The 15,768-nt window shown below is 41.9% G+C and overlaps 1 protein-coding gene across 8 annotated transcripts in view; it reads left to right on the forward strand.

Moving 5' to 3' along the window:
* The window catches only part of Asap1 (ArfGAP with SH3 domain, ankyrin repeat and PH domain 1), a 312,808-nt gene that overhangs the window by 206,453 nt on the left and 90,587 nt on the right, over nucleotides 1-15,768 (forward strand). The gene's annotated exons all lie outside the window — the stretch shown is intronic.

Genomic DNA, 15,768 nt, shown 5'->3' on the forward strand with positions numbered 1-15,768 from the left:
TGAGGCTATCAGGTCCCACTGTGATGATGTATGTTGTTGGTTCACAATGCTAGAGAGCAGCCAGAGCCCACCATCCTGTCTCTGAGTAAGTTGTCTCTGCCACTCAGTGTGCATTGCCTCTGTCATTGTGTATTCTTTTTCTCAAGTTAAAAGTACTGGTCTAGCCATTTCATTAGATATAATTCAGTCCAGGTTTTTTGCTGTTGTTGTTTTGTTTTGTTGGGTTTTTTGTTTTGTTTTGTTTTTTGTTTTCTTTTGTTGTTTTTTTTTTGCTTTATTTTTGATTCTTTGCCATATCTTTTCGCCTTCACAGAATAATATAGATTTTGAAAGAAATTGCTGTAAGACCTAATTTATTTCATTAATAAAATAAGCTGGGTGTGGTGGCACATGCCTGTAATTCCAGCACTCAGGGAGGCAGAGGCAGCTGGATCTCTGTGAGTTCAAGCCAGTGTGGTCTACAAAGTAAGTCCAGGACAACCAAGGCTATACAGATAACCCTATCTCAAGAAATAAATAAACAAAAATGCCATCATGATTTGAAGATGGTGATGGCATTCCTGGTGTAAGTGATCATGAAATAAGGTTGGTGCAGTTCACGTGGTCACTCTTGGGCTGGTTTTGCATGTAACTGTAGCTTTTCCTGACAAGTGTGACACTGCATTGGCACCTCTGTCTCCCTTGGATTTGACAGTGGTTTTGGCTTTATTCCCCAGCTTCACTGTGCATTCATTGCCCTGTCAGATGCTGTTTGCAGAGCTGTGAGATGCAGTACCGCTTGGGTCCAGCCTTTCCTTTGGAATCTTGTTGGAAGCCACATGACCCCCTAACTCTTAGAAAACCAACATCAGGTGGGCAGGTCCTAGGTCTGCTAGCTGTAGGTTCATTGGAGCAACAATTGTTGCTATCTCTAAGTGCCTTGCTAACTGAACACAGGGAAGTGAGGCATCTTTTCTGTGGTCCCAAGACAAGCTCTGGGCTTTTTACATAGACTAATAACCACACCTTCCTTAGAACTATGTACAAGGATAGAGTTGTTGTTTAAGAGACAGAAAAGCATATGCAAGAACTCGTGGGATTCAAGTAAGGTCTGTTGTCTAGTCACCTGTCATATTGCTGTCAGTTTCTAGATTTTAATAAAATAATAATGTAAGCTGTTGTTGCTGGGGAAGCTGGTTGAAGAGTTAAACAGGATTCTCTTATACTGTGTTTTCAAATTTTTGTGAGTTAACTTTTTCAACATTTATAAGAAGTACACTGTGAAAGAAGTCCTTCTCACTTATACAGTAGATGTTAAAAGGGCAGAGTAAAAGGGATGGAAGGTACCCACAGGATCAAAGACGAACTACATGCTACACAGGTGCTTTACACAACCTCTGAAAATGTTGCCTCAGCACAAACTTCCAGAGGGAGGCTCAGGTATGGATTTTTCTCACTGCTACATCCCTCCTAAGCATCAAATGATAGTCTGAGAGGAAGAAGAAGAAATGTTTGTTTAATGAAACATCACTATGTAAAAATTTCATTGTAAAAGAAATGTACAGAACCAAAGTCCACTGGCCTCCATTGTGCCCCAAGGTGTCTGTCATGTAGTCTTCAGCCTGCTTCCTTTATACTTCCCTAGGATTAGTGGGCCAATTTTTCCCTCCTGGTGAATTTCTTTCTCTAACATTTATGTGGTTGTGATCCCAAGAAGATGGAGAGATTTCCTCTGTGTTTCCAGAAGTTGGTTTGTTATGTTTCTTATGTCTAGGAAATGCTGCCTCTTAGTGGTGAGGAACTAAAGAAACACAGACATGATTGATTTTGTTGTTATCTTTAACATGTTTGTGACGGTATGTAAGCTGAAGCTTGAACGGAAGAGGGCTAGGAAAGAAAAGCTTAGAGGAGCTGCTTCCCTCTGTGGCCTGGGAGGATGCCCAAGTCTTTTTCTTCACTTTTATAAAACGAGATTGATGATCTTCCTTGCCCAGTCACTCACAGTGCGTATATTGTATTTGTTGAGGTTCACTACAAATACTCTGACTAATCAGGAGGGATGTAGCAGTGAGAAAATACATACCTGAGCCTCCCTCTGGAAGTTTGTGCTGTGGCAGCATTTTCAGAGATTGTGTAAAGCATCTATGTAGCATGCGCTTCTTCTTTGATCATGTGGGTACCTTCCATCCCTCCTACTCTGCCCCTTTAATACCCAGTGTGTTAATGAGAAGGATTTCTTGCAGTAGGTAGATAAAAGTAGACCGCTCTTGAATGTAGCTGCTGTGGTTTTGTTGTTCATTTGATTAAATATACAGTACCAGGATTAAGTTCATATTTTTAACCATTGAAAAGAAGGCAATAAAATGGTTGCTGGACCGTGCTAGCAGGTCATGTGATCCTGGCGAAGGAAATGAAGTATCAACAGAGAGCAGTGCCTACATTTAAAGTTCCCAAACTTCAAAGTTGCACTGGGGAAGATAGTCAGTGCTGCAGAGGATTTACAGGCTGTATGGAAACCGTACTTAACAATCGTGAGCTGTGCGCAGAGGGGCTCTAAGCAGGCAGGACCCTTCTCTGCGGTAGCCTTTGCACAGCCCGACAGCTTGTCCTGCAGCGGTTGAGGGTAGTCACTGCTGCAGAGCTGCTGGAACAGAGCAGAAAGTTCTGTTGCGGGGGCAGAGCACTTCCTGTTTACAGTTTCTGACTGCAGAATGTGCTGGTTTGGGTTAAGGAATAGCGTTTGGTTTTTGTTGTTGTTGTTGTTGTTGTTTTGTTTTTAAGTTTCTTTTCCTCCAATTGAAAGTACACATGGTCGTATCTAGACTTTTAATCACATTATTTTTGAGATTTCTTCGAAATGTTAAAAAGGTAGAAGCTATAATAGTTATATGCCCAGTGGTAATTTTGGTGCCCCGAACTCTCATGCATCTTTGAAGATCTCATCTTTTTTTTTTTTAATTAAAATATAATTATGTCATTTTTCTCCTTCCTTTTTCTCCCTTCAACCCCTCTCAAGTCCTGGACCCCTTGTTCCCTCTCAAACCCATGGCCTCTGTTTCACTGTTATTTCTGTGTCCTGCCCTTGCTTGATATTGGATAACCAACTAGGAGCTTATTCCTAGGGAGACTATTTTCCGCTTTCAGCATCCCATAGTTGCGTCTAGTTCTTTGCCTAGAATTGGAGGCCCTTGAGGTTTCTCCTTCCGTGTTAGCTTGTGTACTGGTGTTATAACAAGTTTGGGTCTTGTTTAGGTAGCCACGTTATGAGGTGAAGCTTTCCTGCCATTTCTAGGAGACACAGTTTCAGGACAGATGTCCTTGTCCTCTAGCTCTGACAGTCTTCCAACCCCTCTCTGGCAGTGTTCTGTAAACATTAGGTGAAGAAGTTGTGTTGTGGATTTATGTGTTGGTTCTGGCTCCCCACATAAGGTTCATTGTTTCACAGAATGAAAATCCATAACTGGAAGGTTTCAGTGTTTGTACTACATTTCTGCTCATGCCCTCATGTGACTCATGACCAGTTAGTGTTGTGGGACATTATGTTAAATGAGGTTGTTCACATGGGTGGGGGCGGATGAGCAAGAGAGAAAGGATCTGGGGTGTTTTGCTTTGTTATCATTATTATGAAAGTTACATATGTTTGCTATAATAAAACAGGAATATGGGAAAAATTTAAAAATAAAGATTACACAATTTTAGTGTCTGACATTTTAATGTAATATTCCTTTTATACATTTAGACCAGCTACTTATAGCTTACATATCAAAGTGTATATTATATGTATCTTCTGTTGTATCTAAAATCCTTAGATAATTTTAGGATTCGGTGTTTGTATTTTATGTAGGTAATAGTGTAGGTGCCATGTATACTATAATGCCTCCAAATGTGGTCCCTTTGCAGTGAGACATTTAAAGCTCATGTGAAATGAAGTAAATCAAAGACTGTGATGAATTCCACTCTAAGTCAGAACTTACTAGTAGAATGCAGTCTGTCATGCTGGGGATAGGTGCTAAAAATATGTCTATCATCTATTTATTTCAGAAGCTTTCAGGGTTTCTTCTTGTGTTGTTTTAGAAGCTTGTCTGTGACATAAAAATAAAGTTGGATAGTCGTTTTCATGGGCTGCTTAATGGTCAGACCATAACTAATGAGTTGGAATTTTCTCTCATCAGTATTCAGTTGCCATATAATAAATATAATCAGTGTACAGAAGTCATGTGTAATCCAGGCTGAATTTTAACTTAGTGAGTGCTGTTGTACATTAAAAATATTTTAAATAGACATTCAAGTAGTGGTTTTTAAGAAGGACTGAATTTTCGTCCAGTAAAAATGCAAATTTTAACAAGAGTGTGTATATACTGTGACTGTGAACTGATCCTCAACTTGAGATACACTCACAGAGTAGCATTTGGAACTAGGAGAGCATGCTTTAAAGTTGTGGGTCCATAGAAGAGGAAGGCAGATGAGGGAGAGAACCCAGGTACTTGATAGAGATTTTTACAGAACCACATTGAAAATGGCACAGTGGCATTTTCTTATTGGTGTGTCTTTTTTTTTTTTTCCTTTGTCTGTAATCTTAACTATTCAGGACTACACACTCTGGGCAATAGAAGGAGGGCTTGCCTGTAATTTAACTAAATAATTGATTAAATAATCTGGTTTTATCCTCAGAGCCTTTAAGCTAGTACATTTCTATTATATTTATGGATTAACTTTTGCTTATCCAAATGGAGATGCCAGTGGCTTGTATGTATAGTGCGCTACACTTTGGCATTAGCGCGCTCCGCGTTACATTAGGACAGGTTAGTGAGAGTAGGGTACAACAGTGAGTGAGTGAGTGTGGCAAAAGTTAGTTTCCTCCTCAGGAGTCTGGCTCACGTAATAACAATAAATCAGAGAGTAAGGCACGTGGCAGCTCCCCAGCAGGGTTTGGTATGGCAGGAGAAGAGATACCAGGTAGGCTCATGAAGACTTTTTTATAACTTTCCAGATGTTCTTAGCTCTGCCTAGCTCTGGGGGGGACTGTAAAATCAAGGAAAAGAAGGAGTGTTTGGTGAACATTGCCTTCGGTTGCCTCTGCCTCACTGACTTGCTGGATCAGTCTCGGTTAACTGCAGAGAAAATGAAGAAACACCTTAAGTAGTTGTAAGAGCTCTCCAGACCTGGTGTCCCCTCTACAGCACACTGCGCTGCCTCTGAAAATATGTGGCTGTGCTCTTACCGGCATAGATTTACCATTAAGTTAAAAGTTACATTGATTTAAAAGACAATTAAAGCAGTAGCACAGATGTTACAAGATAAGACCGACACTAAGATAATTAACTTTCTGTCTGCATGTTCTTCATCCTAGAAGCCTCCAGAGTGCTTTTTCGTAGCCCAGATGTTGTAGGTGCATTGTAAAAAGAAAATGCAAATGTTTCCCTTGGCTCAGAGAATTCTATGAAGCTCTGACCTACAGACACTCCTTTGACCCTTTGACCTCTTACCTAGATTTTCACATTCTCCCAAACTGCTTCAGACTAAGTCTTTGGATTCCTCTAAGGGAATGTTGCCTCAGTCATTGTCTCAGGTAGGGCTGGTACCTACTTCACACCTGACTGCTGGGAAATATTACAGTCAAGAAAGTGCCCCTTCCTGTGAGCTGATGTCAGCAGCACCAGGCACAGAGGATCAAGAGGAGTGTGGCTGTTTCAGGCTCCACTTCCACGTTCAGGGTCAGTGCTTTGGGCTGTGCATACCCTGCCTAACTTTACACGGTGGCCATGGCCAGTATATAAGTCTGAGTGAAATAGAAAACTTAACTGCATGCCTTATTCTTTTGTGAGAGCTCTCTCTAAGAAGCACTGACGTTTCTGACATATTTGCAATACATGTTTGTATGTTAAGAGCTTTAGGCACACGAGAATGAAGAATCTTAACCATTTATATGCTTCCAAATTTACTTGATCACCAACTTTCTCATGTAAGAAACATGAACTTCCCATTGAACCACTTGAGAAATGCTAATTTAGAAATTTTGTTAGCTCAGGTGATGCATTTTATTATATCTATTCTTAATTCCATTCTCCTTCTCCCCTTCTGGAATTTATTTCTTATCACATTTAATATATAATTCATGAGTGTTATGCAGCCAGTTGTTTCTTACACTCTTTTTGTTTTAGACCATGCCCATCACTCTGACTGACTATACATGAGGAAATGCCCTACTCATCTAGTCTTCCAGTAGCATCTTACCACACTGCCAGTATAAATGAGTAGAACGCCCACTGACTCACTGCTCCCACTGTGTGTGCCAAGAGGTTGAACCAGCAGAAAGGCCTGAAAGTTGGCAGAAATAGTCTAACTTTAGAGATGGCTGTGACCAAGTTCAGTCCTCTACTGTGCTGGGTCACAGGCTGGGTCAGCAGTGGCCGATCACTCATTTTCTCAGTCACCCATTCAGAGTGCAGGGGTTGTCACGTCTTCACACCATTGGGACCCTTGGCCTGAGCTACAAATAGTTTAATAGGTATTTATGAGAGTATGTTTTTTTAAGCAGGTAGAGACTGTTTGCCTTAAAAGAGGCACTGGATAGCATTCAACAGTGGTTTATATTGTATATTACAGTGAGATCACAATGTAAATTAAAGTCAGCACTAAAAATACAGACTTTCTAAACTACTCCTTGACTCAGCGACACTCACCACGGTCCCACTATATGCCAGGCTCTGTGGTAGGTATGCCTGTCCCCTTCTGTTTGAGAATGCTTGCACAGAACATTTTGATAGCTCATTGTAAAGAATTCCTTAATTTTACAGAGAAAAAGAAAGGGAGACATAGGGGCAGAATTTTACAAAGCCTCCTGCTTTAGAGTTTCTATGAGTAGGGGAGATGTTATTTGGTTTCTTGGAAATAGCTGCCATCACAGATTTATAATCTAAGATTCCTCATGCATGCGTGGCCTTGAGCTGTATCCACCAAGAATGTACCACACAATCACCCTTTGGGGGATTGGGAGGTTGAATTCTAAACATTTCCATGAAGGACAAATGAAATGTTGTAGAACATACAGATTCAGACCAAGCAGAAGGCCCGGAGCAGCAGTTGGCTCTGTTCTCAGTCGGGTGAATGAAGGTGTGATGCTTACGAGGAGACACACTGAGCTCAGGTGTGCCAGTTGCTTGGATTGTTACAGATGTCTTCAGTTCTGTTAAGGTCCTTCTAGAGTCAACAGCATGTATAGGACATGTGATAGAGACATACGTAGAAGGCAAGGAAAATGTAACCTGAGGTCACAGAACCGTTTTGTTGTAATTTGCACATGGCAAATTATAAATGACATGCATGGAAATGAAATTTAAAGTCATTATCATGACTTTCAAGAACTCATTATCATGCAAAGCACACCACTAAGACTCAAGATGACTTTTCCAAGCCAAGATGCAAGTACATAGGTTGTGTCCTTTTGTTTCCTCATTTCTCTTAGTTAGGGATCTCTGCTTCTCCCCTTCCGGTATAGTTGTCCTCCTTCTAGTATGGTTGTCCTCTGGTGGGGTAAGAGGCAGAGTGAAACAGTGCCTTGTTTTTCCCTCTGTGGAGGAGATATTAAATCTAACCCGCTGTTCACTTACATCGTTCTTAAACAAAATACAATTGCATTGTTTTAAGTTAAGGATTTTCATATTTCCTTATATTCCCTCATTGCCCTTTTCTTTGTGTAATGTTTCCAGGAAAATTGGAATCCCTCTTGAATTTAGTCTTGTTAGATGCCATCAGCACGTGGTGTACCTTGGGTTTTCCAGAATTCCAGAGCAGGCTTTGACCTCCATTCCTTCTTCATGGCAGTTGCCCCTGCCCTGGGCCCTGGGTGGAGGCATTCCCTCCTCAACAGGAATTTGGATTTTCTACTGTGGACAGCCCTAACACTGTGGTTCTTGTACTTTAATTCATTTCACTTCAAGAACTTACTAAGACTTGGGCTACTGGGCTCCATCCTTAAGAAGCTTTGTTAATTGGGTTTGGGATTTCATCTTTGAGGTGTTCCCAGGTAGTACTTGTAATACTGGTCCAGGACACACTTGGGCAGGCACCTGCACCAGATCTGGAATTTCCTAGTGCCTTGGGAAAGCTTCAACCTTTTCCTTCAAATTCGCTGTTGTACTGTGTTTTGTTTTGTTCGCTTTTATATACCAATTTGATTGGTAGCTTGTGTTAATTTAGATCAAACATTTGCCTGGTGATGGAGATATATGATCTCAGTTACTCAGGAAGCTAAAGCATGGGAATTTGTGAAAGAAAAAGGGGGCTGGAGAAGACTGGATAGCACACATAAAGCCTAAACAGGTTACTCGTGTGTTGAGAATGTTCCTATGTACAGGCCAGGTTTAATCTACCTTATGTGCTGCCCAGGAACTTGTAAGAGCCTTTTTCTGCCAGGGCAGCTGGTGCTGGACTGGGTATAGCCACAAGGGAAAAGGGTGACAGGGCCAGACTAAACTTGGGAGTTTGGACTTGACTCTAGCTAGCCGGAAGCAGGAATGGGTTTCAGACAGGAAAGTGGTGTGGCCTGATTGTCACTTTAAACAGCAAGACAGAGGAAATGAGAATGGCCTTTGGAGTAAAGCAAACCATCGTTAATAACCTGACCATATGTTTCATTCATGCTTTGGCCGTGGTTAAGTTACTTAACCTCTCTGAGCTTGTATCCTCATTAATCTAGTGAGACTAAGACCCATTTTATAGAGTTCTCTTGACCCCAGTAACTTTAGATAACAAAGGCTAAGCTCAGTAGCCTCTGTCATTTTAATCAGCAGTTTCATTCAGGCCGTGCTGCCTAGATGAAACATAGTATAATGGGATGCAATGTTATTTTAAGAGATGGCCTTGAAGAAGGAAGAGAGCAACCAGACTGTGAGGTACGCCAATAGAGAGCATGTGATGCAAGCCTTACAAGCAGTATTTTAGAGCCCTAATGCCTTCCTTACCCTTGTCTCTTCTGCTGCTGTTTAGCCTTCCAAATGTGTGTTTAAAAAAAAAAAAAATCTTGAGAAATAAACCTAGTTCTGTTTAACTGAGCCTATCTCCTGCCTAGCATTTAACTCGCATTTCAGTTCAGTGAGTGCATCTCACCTAAGTTCCTCAAGGGTACAGGAACTTCATTTTATCATTTGCACCTTACCAGTGAGGCCTCTAAAAGGGTAAATGGGAGTGTGCTAAGGTCACACTGAGCCATAGGTGATAAGGTTAGCCTGGGGCACCCTGGGAGCTGAGAAGAACTCTTCCAAACCGAAGGTAGATAAAATAGCATCCCTCCTGGAGACAGGAGTACCCTCAAACCATGAACAAATACTTCTTGTTTCTCCTTACTACCTGTGCAAGGAATAAAAGTTTAAAGAGCAATCTTAATCTTATGTGTCAGTAATAGCTGATAACAGCTGTCCTTTGCATGTATATTGTATAATTTTAGTTTTGAAACATTTTTGTATCTTTAAGATAATATCATAAATGATTTGCTGACTTCAAAGCAACACCTGTTTCATGGCTTCATGTTTCCTGTTTGAACAAGATACTACGTAAAATCTCTGTGATGCAGTCCTTTGAAGCAGCCAATTTGGAAGACAAATCTGTTGATTTTACCATTGCTGAGTTGAAAATACACAAGAATCCAGGTCATCTTTAGCAGGAAGGTATTTTAGACAGGAAGCAGAAAAGGGAATACAGGAAGGGGCCAGGGCAAGATATAGTACCCAAGTGACCTACTTCCTCCTTTAGGCTCCATCACTTATATTTCACCACCTCCCCAGTAATGCCATCATATTGTGTGTCCGTGAAGGGATTAATCTATTCATAAGTCATAGCCCTCGTGACCCATTTGTGTCTGGAAACTCCCTCATAGAAACATGAAAAGATGTGCCTCACTAGTCAATGTGTTTTCTAACCCAGTCGTTGACAGAATTAGCAGTCACAGTGGATAGAGTAATCAGTAATCTTTTAGTAACATGAGTGAATTACAGTGGTGCCTCATTGGTACCCTCACTTCCTTATCCTTCCTTTCCCAGACCATATGCACTGGCACTGGCTAGTTGAAAGGAATACTGGGGTACCAGAGAAGTTAAACAGTCACTCAGAACAGTGATGGCCAACATGTGTCTGTATTTTCTGTGTCATAGTACTCTAGAAAGCAGCCTAGTGATAAAACTCTTTAAACTTTTTTTTTCATTGTGTTTTCTTTTAAATTAGCCAGCATACTAGAATACTGGATATTATTATATTATCAATATGTTTTGTTTTTCTTCGCATCTCCCTACCACTCTGTCCAGTATTCCTTCTTCATTGGTCCCCTTTCTCTCCCCAAGTGCTCCCTTCTTCTGACTCCCTGTCACATATATTCTCTTTCCCTCTATTGTCTTCCCTCTTTTTAAAGGTCTTGCAGGCAAATGGTGGGACCTAGAAAAGATCATCCTGAGTGAGGTATCCCAGAAACAGAAAGACACACATGGTATATACTCATTTATAAGTGGATAATAGACCTATAAGATAAGGCAGCATAAACACACTAAAATCTGTACACCTAAAGAAGCTAAACAAGAAGGAGGAGCCAGGGTAAGAAGATCAATCCTTACTTAGACAAATAGGATGGGATGGATATTGGAAGCAGGAGAAAATGAGAAACAGGATAGGAGCCTACCATAGAGGGCCTCTGAAAGACTCTACATAGCAGTGTATCAAAGCAGATGCTGAGACTCATAACCAAACTTTGGGCAGAGTGCAGGGAATCATATGAAAGAAGAGAGAGTTAGTAAGACCTGGAGAGAACAGGAGCTCCACAAAGACCAGCTATATCTGGACACAGGGGCTTGTCTGAGACTGATTCTCCAACCAGGAGCCATGCATGGATATAACCTACAACCCCTGCTCAGAAGTAGCCCATGGCAGCTCAGTATCCAAGTGGCTTCCCTAGTATGGGGAACAGGGACTGTCTCTGGCATGAACCCTGTGGCTAGCTCTTTGACCTCCCCAGCCCCCCCGTGGGAGGAATAGCCTAGGTAGGCCACAGAAGAGGACATTTCAGCCAGTCCTGGTGAGACCTGATAGGCTAGGATCAGATGAAAGGGGAGGAGAACCTCCCCTATAAGTGGACTTAGAGAGGGGCAAGGAGGAGATGAGGGAGAGAGGGTGGGGTTGGGAGGGAGGGAATGAAGGAGGGGCCTACAGCTGGACACAAAGTAAATAAACTAATTAATATAAAAGAATTAAAAAATTATATAAAAAAGCTATTTCTCTCTTCCCTCAGCCCCCCTCCCTTTACTGAAAGTAGAAAGATACTTGGAAGTACTATGGGGGGGGGGTGGTAGGTAGGTGTGAAAGAAAACAGAATTTTTCTTTCCAGTGCTTATTTTCCGGTGCTTATTTCACTTAGTATGATGATCTCCAGGCACCCATTTCAAATAGCTTTAAGATATTTGGTGACTGCCTAGGGTGTGAAGGAGTTAACACTGTAGACAGAAAACCTAATTTATACCAGGGAATTGCCTATTTAACTGCGGGAGCTGGCTCATTATTTTAATTGGATTTTCCAAAGTGTTGAGCAAGTCAGCAGATTTGTATTGGCTTTGCTTTGAGAGAAATTGTTTCTTTCTGTAGAGAAGGAGAGGGAATCAGGGGGGTTGTAGAGAGAGCCTGTCAGAATTAGCTAGAGATGACAAATCATGCAAATCATGTCCTCATTAATTAACACAGCCTCATGTGCATGTAGGAGAGCCCATTTGCAGAGCTGGGTTTCTTTCTGATCCAAGGCAAGAAAAGGAGACACTGCTGGCCTTCTCCAGTTGGCAACACCCCACAGTTCCCAGGGCTTAGCTGTGAATCCAACAGAGGGCTTAAGTTGGACGGTGTGGCCTGTGCTACTCCCATATGCTTGCTGTGGTTATCCCAAGGGCCCTTTCTCCCTCAGAACACTACCCTCTGAGAGGGTGGGGTTTAAGTAATGCATCAATAGACAGACAAGCAAGATGCTGTCTTTCATGGAGATCTTTATGAGGGGCTAAAAAGTCAAAACAATATATGTGTTTGTGCAGAGGACAGGCTATTTTCACGTCATCTTCAGGTGGGATTGTGATGGCTCATTTGTATAATGTCTGTCAGCATCAGAGCAGTTTGTGAGGAATAGGTGGTTATTTTTTTTAGAAGCCTGTAATAATTACATGTTTAAGAAATCCCCTTCACATAACGAAAGGATAGATTTGTCTAACTTCTTCCAAAGGTTGAGCTTGATATGTGGACTGGCAGAGGACCACCCATTAGTAAGGATTAGTCATTTATTAGGAACTCCAATATATTTACTGTAAGCAACTATCATTCCTAAAATGCTGTTTACTGTATCACTTTCTCAATAAGATGGAAATATAAATAGTTTTGGTGTTTCTGTGGGGTTTGTGTATGTTTGCGACTGGCTCTTGCTATGTAGCTCACACTGACCTCTAACGGGCAAGCCTCCTTCGTCAGAGCAGAACTTTTAAAACATGAAGTGTTCTGCTTCCTCTGGACTTGAATCACGTGATAGCACTTAAACTAATTGGATTTGATTGTTATAGAAAGGGAAATGTCGTGAAAGCTGGGAAAACTGATGCAGAATAATCAATACAATTTTAGTAAAGTGCCATCAGAATAATCCATGGTATATTTTTAAGTCATCCATAAAACATCTGTTAAAGTCTAATGACAGTGACAACAGGAAATCTGTCCTCCCATAGTCCTGTGAGTCTGTATTGACTGCACTAAAGTTGCATGTGGGGACACTTCACAATTTGCCAGAAGTTGCTTGGGTTGTCAAGATTTCTGAAACTGTAAGAAAACAAAAATACTGGAAGACTCTAAACTCCTAAGACTGAAATCATGTACTTCACCTGTCACAGAGCAACACGCTAAAATATCCGGTGGAACAGATGTTCTCTTCATTGAGATTCCCGAGAGAGAAGCAGTCTGTGTTTCAGTGTGTGTTTCTGAGTTCTTCTCTGCCGTCCTCCTGTTCCCTTTCAGGTGGTTCCCAGTCACTTATCACTAAGGGAAGGAACTTTTTCCTGGGAATTGAGCTGGATAGAGTTGCTAAATTTTAATATTTTTTTTCCCTGTGGTTTTTTCCTAAACTTAACCACCAGGGAAAATCCAGATTTCTGATTATTCCCTGAGAATACATGTGTAGATGACCACAGTGAAATTCTTAACTCTTGGGGATTTCCATCAATGCAGCATCTCAACCCAGCACTTAACCACAATGATGACATTGGTTACTCAGTGTGGTTAGTGCATAGATTTTGGAGAGACTCATTCTTCAGAAGAGCCTTCACCTTTCACACTAACCACAGATTTCAAAATTCCTGTGTTTTGTAACACAGCCTTCATGCTTCATGTCAGGGAAGCATCAGGCTTTCATTCTGGCTTCATTCACAAAGGATTTGAAACACTAACAATTTAGGACTGAACGTTGAAATGGGCTTTTAATCAGTGTCTTTCTATTTTAGGGGCTGTGTTGTTTTTAGCAAGCAGTGTGTCACTTTTAAAGGTGTGTGAATACGTATGTGAATGTGTGTGCCTGTTTGCATGTGCGTGCCGGCGTGCACCAGCCTCAGCTGTTGTTCGTCAAATGCTGTGTGTCTCGTTTGTTGAGCCTGGAACTATCTCTTTAGGAGAGGGCCCGCCAGGTAGGCTCAGCTGGTGCGCATAGAGCTCCAGGGAGTTTCCTGTCTTCTATTCCCCAGTGCTCGGGTTTCAAGTGTGTGCCATCAGCTAGATCTGCGCTTCTTTAACATAGGTTCTGGCGTGTAACTCAGGACCTTATACCTGCCAGCTCAGCATTTACCAACAGAACTCTCTCTCCAGCCCTTTAAATAATAATAATAATAATAATGAAAAAAGTTCTTTCCTCCTTCATCCCCTCCGACCCAGTGTCATTCAGAGCACTGATACCAGCAGATTATTGTGTCTCTTTAGAAATAATATGATACAACCTTTCCCCCATTTTCAAAGTAAATCTTTGTACTTTGTATTCCCCTGTGTATCACATAAATAAAGAAAATTCTCATGCATGCTGTAATTTCCCGAGCCAGCACTCATTGTTGGGCACTTTGTTTCTGTCAGTATGAACAGCCCTGTAGGAAGAAAGCCTTGTACACACAGGGCTGTATTTCATACCTTCTGCAAGTCATGGGAGCAACACTTCAGCACACAGACCCACCGTCAAGGACTTTTTGAGTACACTGGGGAGACAGATGGTAAATGAAGTGAACATCCACACAAGTTGTAGGGGATGGTAAATTTGAGTAAAGTTGGTGCCAGAATGGTCACAAGCAGAAGGGTTGATGCTGGCTTGATTAGCAAAGAATTAAGTTGGCCCCAGCCTCACCCCATCATCCACAATATCTCATAAAAGCCTTGAGACAATGGATCCTTGGGGACTTGAACTCTCAGAATAAAACCTGAGAGCACAGAGCAAAGTGTTTCTCCAGTTTCCTGTCTAGGGCAAGGGGCTGAGTCTTAGGAATCTTCATTTTCTCTTTGTCATGGCCAGGGCCAGTGGTTTTCAACCTTTTTGTTTTTTGAGGGCAACAATTATAAAGTCTAAGGGGAGGCTTAATAGAGAGGATGCCGACTATTCTTATTGCAACTTGATATGTCAGGGCTGGTTGGTACTCACGGAAGGCCTGCCCTTTCATGAAGAGAAAAGGAGTGAATCGGGTGGTTGGGTAGGAGGAACTGGGATGAGAGGAGGAAGGGGAAAGTGTGGGATGTCAAGATTGATTGAGTGGGTGATTGATTGATTGATCCTAAGTGTTCTTTTTGCTCTACTTTCCAAAACCATTATTGTGGATTCTCATTCTCATAGACATTCAGAATGTGACAATCTGGCTGCTGGCTAAGCTGAATTGTATGTCACACAGACATAATTGCCTTGGCAGGAATCATTCGCCCTCTGGTGGTACATACTGGAAAATCTTCCTTGGATGTAAAACCCATGGAATTTTAGCAAAGAGGCTATGACAGGGCTGCTGGGAAAACCAAGGTGTGAACAACAGGGAAGCAGTGGGAGAAAGCAGAAGCCAAAGGACAGGCTTTCTCGTCTCTGCCTTCTTCCACCTCATTGCCTGATTCCTAGCTGACATTTTAAAAATAAGCATGTTTTCAGCACTCACCAGATATTTGTAAACTGGCACTACACATGTTTTGGTCCACTCCATCTTTAGCTGCTGGCAGTAGGACACAGTCCCTCCACTCCTGTCAGTACCAGGGCAGCATTGGATGGCCTCATGTCATATTCTCTCTTAGCCTGGCTGTGTGTCTGCTGCTAGTATAGGAAGAAACCCCACTTGGGACAAGAATAATGGGCTGGTCATCTGTCTGTCTGCAGAATGCGTGGCTAATAACACAGTGAAGAGTGGATGGGTAGGTGGACAAGCTGACAAGCGGACATAGTTACACGGGACAAAAACTTCCTTAAAGGAGGATATCCAACATCTGTCTACGCTTTGGCTCAGCAGAGCTCTACAAGCTCAAGTCTCCCTGGGGATTAATGAGGGTCTTGTTGACTGTATTTAAAACCATCCTTTGGCTCTTCTGCTGCTTCCCTCCAACTGGGCAGCAGCTCAACCTCTTTCTCTGCTAGACTCCTCTGTACTGTGTTAAAGCACAGACCACTGCCATAGGACAGGGAAAAAAAACTGTTCCCCAAACCTTTAAAGACTTATTTTAAAGGAGTGTTGTGGCTCATGCCTAAGAGCCTATAGTCCAAGGCAGAAAGATTGTGAATTCAAGGTT

This window comes from Meriones unguiculatus, chromosome 8 (genome assembly GCF_030254825.1).
Source record: "Meriones unguiculatus strain TT.TT164.6M chromosome 8, Bangor_MerUng_6.1, whole genome shotgun sequence".
NCBI lineage: Eukaryota > Metazoa > Chordata > Mammalia > Rodentia > Muridae > Meriones > Meriones unguiculatus.